Source organism: Toxorhynchites rutilus, chromosome 3 (assembly GCF_029784135.1).
Source record: "Toxorhynchites rutilus septentrionalis strain SRP chromosome 3, ASM2978413v1, whole genome shotgun sequence".
NCBI classification, from domain to species: domain Eukaryota; kingdom Metazoa; phylum Arthropoda; class Insecta; order Diptera; family Culicidae; genus Toxorhynchites; species Toxorhynchites rutilus.
Genome location: NC_073746.1, coordinates 274,165,409 through 274,175,494, shown reverse-complemented (window position 1 = coordinate 274,175,494; position 10,086 = coordinate 274,165,409). Strand labels below are relative to the sequence as shown.

General features: G+C 42.2%; 1 pseudogene; it reads left to right on the top strand.

Moving 5' to 3' along the window:
• Nucleotides 1–1,466: 1,466 nt before the first annotated feature.
• On the top strand, nt 1,467–10,011 carry LOC129779158 (histone-lysine N-methyltransferase SETMAR-like; annotated as a pseudogene).
• Nucleotides 10,012–10,086: the final 75 nt, after the last annotated feature.

The window sequence follows — 10,086 nt, the reverse complement described above, 5'->3', positions numbered from 1 at the left end:
CCCTACTTTCATGTATTTGCAATGCCGATTTCCCCAAGGCTGCTTGGTTTTGTTGGCTGTGTCAGGGAAACCGTAAATCGGGCCAATCAAAACGATGCAGTTAGGGCGTTTAGATAACGCCTAATATTTTACAGTTATTCAATTGTTTATGTAATGAAAAACAACATTTTGTTAGTTGCGATAGATGCGTAGAAATATTCCCTATCAAGTGATGCAAACATCTCTCCTATCCAGTACGAAATGTTTGAGCTATAAGCATTCGAAATCTTTCATTTTTTCCTGCATTTTCTGTGTTTAGGTTTTCATTTTACCCTCCACATATTCCGGTTAGACGTAGTCCCACGTCAAAATAAGTTTTTGGTCCTTAATACATTGCTTAGTTCACTTGCTGGTATGAATAGTAGCATTGTGAATGTGAATTTGTTGTGACTATATCTACGCAAAAACGGTAGGAGAGTGTATATGTGTGTAATCCTTGAATGATATGAGAGCTATCTTGAGCTTTCCGGTTGCGCAGAGTCCCGCCCAAACCATGCAAACGAGTCTCCACCAAAATTCCTGGTTGAAAAATACTGTTCCTTCTTCCGTAAATCACGCCAGTACCCGTTAAAATCTTGAGAACCAACCAAATTGAACTCGTCAGTCGTCAGTGAAGATAACCTATACATTGAAGAACTTTTCGTTATGGTATATAACAAAATGTATTCTTCTGGAAACATTTTTTGTCACAACATACCATGTCCCACTGTCGGTTCATGTGGTTCATTGGTCAAAACTCAGACGTCTTCCTATGTGAGATGGTGTAAGATGAAGAGTTTTAACTTTCTAAACCCTCTTTATGTGAAGATTTTTAACCGAAATTTAACGAATTGTCACCCGAGCAGTTGAGTAGTTGAAATATTGCTTTATTTGCACATGCGATTCTGAGGTATTCGAACCCGTTCTAGCTATTTCCCGCTTATCCCGGTCAGAGAGCTTCGGTTTACGTGGAGCTCTCTCCTTTTTACCGTATCCTTGAGTATTCGCCAAATAATTGAGCACTACTTGATGGGATCGTCCAATCCGACGAAAAATTTCTCTGATACCAACATTTTCTTTGTTAAATCTCTGTGAGGACTTTGACCTTCGGCATTTGCCAGATTTAATTGATCAAAACAACTAAAACAACGGAAAATGTAACTGGTCTTATGGAAACTTGACAGTTGAAAATACGAAAACATTCGTTTACGCTCAGCGCTTGCACACACACATATGAAAATCATGAAGTGTATGGTAGTCACCACTACCTACACACTAGAATATAAATTTACAATGTTTACAATGACACAAAGCAGCATGATCATACACTGGTCTTATAGAAGTTGGACAGAGTGTATATGACACACTTCTTCGAGGTATATATGTATAGAATGTAGAGAATAAATTCATGTAAACGCTGGTGAATTTCCACTTTTTTTCAGGACTTCAAACAGCATGGAGAAAAGGCAAATCCGCATGATTTTCTTGTACCAGTTCAAGCTAGGCCGAACAGCAGCGGAGACAGCTCGCGATATCAACGACGCGTTTGGCCCAGGGACCACTAACGAACGTACGGCACAATGGTGGTTCAAGAAATTCCGCAGCGATGAGGAGAGACTTGAAGATGGCGAGCATATTGGTCGCCCATCCGATGTTGACAACGACCAACTGAGAGCTTTAGTCAACGCCAATACACGCATAACTGTTCGAGAGCTTGCTGCAGAATTGGATGTAACGCCTATGACAATTTACAACCAATTGAAAGAGATAGGGAAGTCAAAAAAACTCACAGGAGGGTTAGTTGACGTAGGATTCCGTTAGTCTATCTGCTACATGCTGATTTTGGATATGTTTGAAGAATTACATCTTTTTTTTTTATTAAATCGTTTATTTTTACAGGCTCAGTTACATAAGTTTAAAGGAGCCAAACTCCTATCTGTATAGTTACAAGTATACATAAACATTTTTTATTAATTCTAATGTTAATGAAGTAGAGAACCGATTACTCGCGGCTTGCTCGAGTTTAGAAGGGTGACATTTTGTTTCAGGAAAAGGATGGGATATAAGGATATGTTGACAATGTTCACACTCACATTCGCACTCACATTCATCGTACTCAATTCTTAAGCCTATCTTATATCTAACATGTATTTACATTTCACCTTATTCTATTGTTAGTAAGAAGGGATTTGATTTCTCGCGAAGGAAAAGGAGAATATAAGGATATAAGGACAATCACACACGAAGATCGATAGCTTTTAGGAAGACATATATTTGGGACATGTAATCAAGGTCTAACCGAGCCAACACATCTCTCACCGGCACATTGGGCTGCCTTCCTCTAGCCCGAAGAGAGTTTTCTAAATTCGATCTGGCAACAAGATACTCCTCGCACGACCAAACAACGTGTTCGATGTCGTGGTAACCTTGGCCACAAGCACAGATATCGCCATCGGCAAGATTAAAACGAAAGAGTAGCGCGTCTAACGAACAGTGATTGGACATGAGTCGAGAGAAGGTGCGAATAAAGTCCCGACTCAAGTCCAGACTTTTGAACCATGGTTTGAGGCTAACCTTAGGGATAATCGAGTGAAGCCACCGACCCAATTCATCTTCGTTCCACTTACGTTGCCAGTTAGCGATGGTATTTTTACGGACTAAAGAATAAAATTCATTGAAAGCGATTTGACGCTGATAAATATCGCCTTCAATTGCACCTACCTTTGCTAATGAGTCAGCCCTCTCATTACCCGGAATTGAGCAATGTGAAGGGACCCAGACAAAGGTAATGACATAACAGCGTCTGGTTAAAGCACTAAAATTTTCTCGCATTCTCTCAAGGAAGTACGGCGAGTGCTTTTCCGGCCTCACTGAACGGATAGCTTCGACAGAGCTAAGACTATCCGTTACAATGTAATAGTGTTCAACAGGTCGTGAGGCGACGCTGTCCAGCGCCCAATGTATTGCTGCCAATTCAGCAATATACACAGAGCAAGGATTCTGAAGACTGTGGGAGGTGCTAAAAATTTCGTTGAACACTCCAAATCCTGTGGACTCATTCATAGAGGACCCATCAGTAAAGTACATATTATCACAATTGACACGCCCATACTTTGCATTGAAGATCGTAGGAACGATCCCCGATCGATGATAATCTGGAATTCCATGGATTTTCTCCTTCATGAACAGATCAAAATGTACAGAGGAATTGATGTAGTCAGGAAAACAAACACGGTTGGGAGTATACGAAAAAGGATCAACCTGCATGGAGATGAATTCATGATATGAGCTCATGAATCCTGAATGAAAATTTAGCTCGATAAGCTGCTCAAAATTTCCGATCACCAATGGGTTCATAACCTTACACCGGATGAGGAACCTAAGAGATAATAAATTGAAGCGATCTTTTAGTGAGAGTACGCCTGCCAAAACCTCGAGACTCATGGTATGCGTTGAGGGCATACATCCCAACGCAATACGGAGACAAAGATACTGAATTCGCTCGAGTTTAATGAGATGTGTTTTGGCAGCTGATTGAAAACAGAAACTGCCATACTCCATCACTGAGAGAATAGTTGTTCGATACAACATTATAAGATCTTCGGGATGGGCTCCCCACCAGGTGCCGGTAATTGTACGGAGAAAGTTTATTCTTTGTTGGCATTTTTTACTCAGATACCTAATATGGGCCCCCCAAGTACATTTGGAGTCCAACCAGACCCCAAGATACTTGAATGACATAGCATGAGTGATCGGTTTACCCAAAAGTTGAAGCTTTGGTTTTGCTGGTCTATGCTTCCTAGAAAAAACCACCATCTCTGTTTTCTCCGTGGAGAATTCGATCCCTAGCCCAATGGCCCAGGTTGAAAAATTGTTCAAAGTATCTTGTAAGGGTCCTTGCAGGTCGGATTCGTTTGATCCTACGACAGACACCACTCCGTCATCTGCAAGTTGTCTTAGGCTGCAATTTTGTGTAAGACAATTGTCGATGTCGCTTACATAGAAGTTGTACAAAAGGGGGCTTAAACATGAGCCTTGGGGGAGGCCCATGTAGGAGACCCGATTTACTGTCGAATCCCCGTGAGAAAAGTTCAACTGTTTCTCACAAAGCAAGTTATATAACATATTATTCAACAGAGGCGGCAGACCCCGAGAGTGTAATTTGTCTGACAAAACCTCTATTGAAACAGAATCAAAGGCCCCCTTTATGTCCAAGAATACTGAAGCCATTTGTTTTTTTTCGGCGTAAGCCATTTGAATTTCTGAAGAAAGCAACGCAAGACAATCATTCGTCCCCTTGCCCCTGCGGAACCCATATTGTGTATCTGAGAGTAGGCCATTCGTTTCAACCCATCGATCAAGGCGAAACAAGATCATTTTCTCCAACAATTTCCGTATACACAGCATTGCTATTGGGCGGTACGAATTGAAGTCGGACGCGGGCTTTCCGGGTTTTTGAATAGCTATAATTCGCACTTGTCTCCAATCATCTGGAACAATATTATGCTCCAGAAACCGATTGAATAAATTCAACAAGCGATGTTTCGCCACATCAGGGAGGTTTTTTAACAAGTTGAACTTAATTCTATCCGTTCCTGGAGCCGAATTGTTACAAGAAAGGAGAGCAAGAGAGAATTCTACCATCGAAAACTCGGAATCAAGATCGCACCTATCTTGTGGTATATCTCGAACAATTTTTTGCACAGGAACGGAATCGGGACAAACCTTCCGTGCAAAATTAAAAATCCATCGATGTGAATATTCTTCGCTTTCATTCGATGAAGAGCGATTTCTCATGTTTCGAGCCACTTTCCATAATTTTTTCATTGACGTTTCTCGTGACAAACCTCCCACGAAATTTCGCCAATAAGCACGTTTTTTTCCCTTTGATCAAGTTTTTAAATTGATTTTCAAGGTCCAAATACGTTTGAAAATTCTCAATGGTTCCACGTTTCCGAAAAGCTTTAAATGCGTTCGATTTATCCTGATAAAGCTTGGAACATTGGCTATCCCACCATGGATTGGGAGGCCTTCGACGAATAGTGGAACCTGGGATGGGTTTCGTTTGAGCGCGAACCGCGCTGTCATATATCAAACGAGAAAGGAAGTTATACTCCTCCAATGGAGGCAAACCATCTCTGGAATTGATGACTAGAACAATTGCGTCCGCATATTTTTTCCAGTCAATGTGTCTTGTGAGGTCATATGCCATGTTTATAGATTCAGAAGAATTCGAACCAATGGTGATCGAAATTTTGATTGGCAAGTGATCACTACCGTTGGGGTCCTGGATTACATTCCACTTGCAATCTAACGATAGTGAATTCGAGCAAAGCGAGAGGTCAAGAGCACTTGGGTTAGCAGGAGGTTTAGGAACACGTGTTGTTTCCCCAGTATTCAAAACGGTCATATTGAAGCTGTTACAAAGGTCATATATCATCGATGAACGATTGTCGTCGTACTGTTCCCCCCAGGCAGTTCCGTGAGAGTTGAAGTCTCCCAAGATCAATCGTGGCTCAGGAAGGAGTGAGCACATGTCAACAAATTGCTTGCGGCTAACCGCAGCTCTCGGAGGCCAATATAAGCTGACAATACAAAGGTCTTTGCCTCTGATGTTTGCATGACAAGCAACAGCTTCGATCCCCCCAATAGGTGGAAGGTCAATTCTAAAAAATGAGTGGCACTTATTGATCCCCAATAGCACCCCTCCGTATCTGTCAACACGGTCCAAGCGTATAATATTAAAATCGTGGAAAGAGATATCATCTCGCGAAGAAAGCCAAGTTTCGGACAGAGCAAAAACGTCACAATTGAAGTTATGAATTAAACATTTGAATGTATCAAATTTAGGGATAAGACTACGACAATTCCACTGTAAAACAGTGATATCTCCGACCTCTCTATTAAAATTAGACATCAAGAGAGATAATCATTGCAAGGAGGGGCCATGTTTGCATCAATTGTTGCAAAATTGTCTTTAATACTGGAAGCATTGAAATGACAATGGTTCTGATGGAGTCGGAAACATTAAAACACTTGAAGATTTGGTCCAAAAGGTCAGACAACTTTATAAATCCCGATTGGGGAGTTGAGCTGGACGGAAAAATAGGGACATTTGGGGTTTTTGATGTCCCCTCGAGTGCTGGGTCGTTCGAAGGTGAACTATTCCCACGGAAGCCAGGAGGAACCTGATTTTGCTTGTCCGCTGCACTCGATTTTTTAGGCATGCTAACAGGAGGTATAACCGGAGGGGCTTATCCTTGAACTTTGGGAGTGGTCACATTTTTGCGCCGGGGATTCCCTTGGAAAATGAACGGTGTGCCCCCGTTAGCTGTATCCGCTTCCATTTCGTCAACGGGCAACGTGGCGAAGACATTTTGTGTGATGATTGGTTGTTGTTGTTGGGCCAGTGGAGAAGCGCCCTTTAAAATATCCGCAAAAGTGCGTTTCGAGCGTTCCTTCAAAGAGCGCTTCTGTTTCTCCCAGCGACTCTTGTAAGTTTCACAAACTGAGAGCTCGTGTGGGGATCCCCCACAATATGGACATTTATGCTCAGTCGCACTGCAGGATTTCCCCTCATGTTGCTCTCCGCAAGTGGCACAGCGCTCCTTGTTGGCACAATAATCTGAAGTGTGACCAACTGACTTGCATTTTTGGCAAGTCATGGGCTTTGGCACGAAGAGTCGCACAGGCAGTCTTAATTTGCCCACCATGACGTAGTCAGGGAGAGCGGAACCAGCAAAAGTTACTCGAAACGAGTCTGACGGCGTGAATTTAGTTTTTCCCTTTTCTTGGGATACTTTCCCTAGTTGGCGGCTGTCTAAAATTTTAACGCCCACCAACGGGAGTCTTTTAAATTTACCAACTCCTTCCTTTATCATTTCACACGTCAGACCCGTTTCAGTTATCACCCCCGAGATTTCTACGTCATGGGACGGCACGTAGAAACGATACTCTAGGGAGAATCTATCGTCGATCACAACTGCATTTGCGTGTTTCCGATCACTCACGACAACACGCAGTTTGTTCGGTCTAACCTTAGAGATTTCGACCACGGAGGAATAATATCTTGCCAGATCTTTCGAAACCTGAATGACATTGATGGATTTTCCGTTCGGTTTGGGCCGGAAAAAAACAACCCATGGGCCAGCTCCAGGTGAATCTTCTGGATAGACCTTGACACGAGGAGAGGAAGCAACTGAGGGGGAAGTCGAGGTCGATTGTTGGGCGGGAGCGGGATCAGTAGGGCTGGGAGGCAAGTTCGGGAGTTGAGCGGAAGCGTGAGCGGGAGATTGAGGGGATGAAGAGGAAAGGTTTGTAAATTTTCTTGAGGGAGGCTCGTTGAGGTGAGTTATCTCTTCCTGTGAAGAGATATTTTCTGAGGGGGTAACGCGTTTAAGCGACTTCCCAGCACCCGTAGCTGGGGAGGGGGAGACAGTGGATTCGATATCCATGTCAACGCTTTCTTCCCCTTCTGCCATTTAAAATGGCAGATGTACACTTTCTTATAATTTTTGCAATTTTTTTTTATAATTCCTTAACCTAATAACCTCAACCTATTAATTTCAGTATACTTATTATGCACACCAGTGCGGATTATTTATAACGGTGCTGCGTGTTGATCGTTCGGTACAGCTGAGCCCGTGTATCGCACCACGCGGTGATGATGTCGAAGACGGTGCTACGGCGATAACACACCAGCACACAGCGCTCGCGTGCAGGGTTTCTTCCTCTCGCTTGTTGTGTCTGCTTCAATGAATTCACAGGGAATCCCGTTAGTGTCCAACACTCACTTCACCAGCCACGAAAATAACGGTATCACTTCAACGATGGACGATAACGATATAAAACCGTCCGGCGGCTTCGAGCTTAGGAAGACGAATGGAAGAATTACATCTTAAGAAGAATTAATTTATCTGTATTATAGTGACTTTCAACTCATTTGGCTGGTTCGTCACTTTTACTTCCATTTTTGGAAGAATGTCGGGAGTGCGAATTGAACTCGTGACCTTTAGCGTGAGAGGCATGGATGTTACCACTACGCCAGATCGCCTCCCCTCCTGGACGAGATGGCTCCTGTGTTATGTATGGATGAAATAAAGAAAAAAAGCTCATCAAAGTAATATAAGATAATTATCATTATCGTAAATAAAATATCATTCAAGATTTCTCACCACAAAAAAGTATTACTAGTAGAAAATATATTTGAAATGGAAAAGGTAATTTCATTCATAATTTTTTATTTTCTTAGTGTTTATTCAACCCATTTCCTTTTCGCTTTAAACCCAACGGAACACGATGCTACATGCCTTAATGCGAATTTCAATTGGGCTAACAGCACCCAATACGGTATGTAGAGCATATGTGAAATCACTTTTTCGAATATTCCTTCATTTTTCCAATTTTGCTCGTCGCATGAACTTTCCCTGAGAAAAAAAATCGTTTCATATTTCAAGTCATTTTAACACAATATCTACCATATACAATTTTACACTTACAGTTGTGCTAAAAGTTTCACAATACATGATCGGTTATTGATATTAAATTTCACGAAGCAACCAACATAAAAGTTCCATATATCTATCAAGCATAAGTTCTATTCAGTTCATTGAAAGATCACTCTTCAATCAACCCATCGAAAAATTCTTATTGGAACGAAAAAACACTTATTCATCGCTCCCAACTTATTCGCCAGCACGTATGCAATCAGCAATACCCACGCTAGTTACAATGAGCACTATCCATTTGTGCGCGTCGTTAGTTAAAGTATCGACCACGAGGGTATTTACATGCTGATTTCCCCCAGACACCTTGGATTTGAAATCTCTGTTAGGGTGGGAAAAAAGCTCCCCCTACTTTCATGTGTTTGCAATGCCGATTTTTCCCAAGCAGCTTGGTTTTGATATCTCTGTTAGGGAACACATTTCGGTAGGAACAAAAGTTCCCCCTACTTTCATGTGCTTGCAATGCCGATTTCCCCAGGCAGCTTGGTTTTGATGTCTCTGTTAGAGACCCGCCGCATGTGTCGTCAATTTCGACCAATCAGAAGTGCGTATTTCCGTTAGGATAGGGGTTGAGATTTTTCAATTGTTCGATAGTTAGTTTCATGATATATATTATTTTATTCAATGTAAAAAATTGTTATGGAGTGCCGAAATTGATTGACGCAAAAATCTCATCAATCCATCATGAAATGACTGAGCAATAAGAATTTGAAATTGGACAATTTTCACGGTGCGCTCGATTTTCGATTTTCAATTTGTACCCCAATATGTTCCCGAAAGACGTAATCCTACGTCAAAAAACTCGATGAATGGGTGCTTCAGGAACTGAACGAAAATAAAAATCGTCGTTTTGAGGTGTCTTCTGCGTTCCTTCTGCACCACAATAACGATCCATTTCTCGATCGAATTGTAACGTGTTATGAGAAATGGATCCTCTACGACAATCGACTATGTTCGGCTCAGTGGTTGGACCGCGACCAAGCTCCACAACATTTTCCGAAGCCAGCACTTTACTAAATGAAGGTTATCGTGACTGTTTGGTGGTCCGTAGCCGGTGTCATCCATCACAGCTTTTTGAATCCGGGCGAAAAGATTACGGTGGAGAAGTACTGCCAACAAATCGATGAAATGATCCGAAAAACTCCGACGTATGTGCCCGAGATTGGTCAATATGAAGGGACCAATTCTTCTCCACGACAACGCCCGGCCGCACGTTGCACAACCGACCCTGCAGAAGTTGAACGAATTGGGCTACGAGACTCTGCTTCATCCAACATACTCACCAGGCCTCTGGCCCACCGACTACCACTTTTTCAAGCATCTCGACAACTTCCTCCGCAAGAAATGCTTCAAAAACCAAGACGATGCCAAGAACGCCTTCAACGCTTTCGTGACCTCCAAAGATCCGGACTTCTACTCAAGCGGCATAAATAAACTCATTTCACGTTGGTAGAAATGTGTTGATTGTAATGGTACTTATTTCGATTAATAAAGTTTATTCTAGGCAGAGTTATGTTTGTTTGAAGTAATTGGTTAAAAACCGCAAGAACTTTCTTTGCGACCT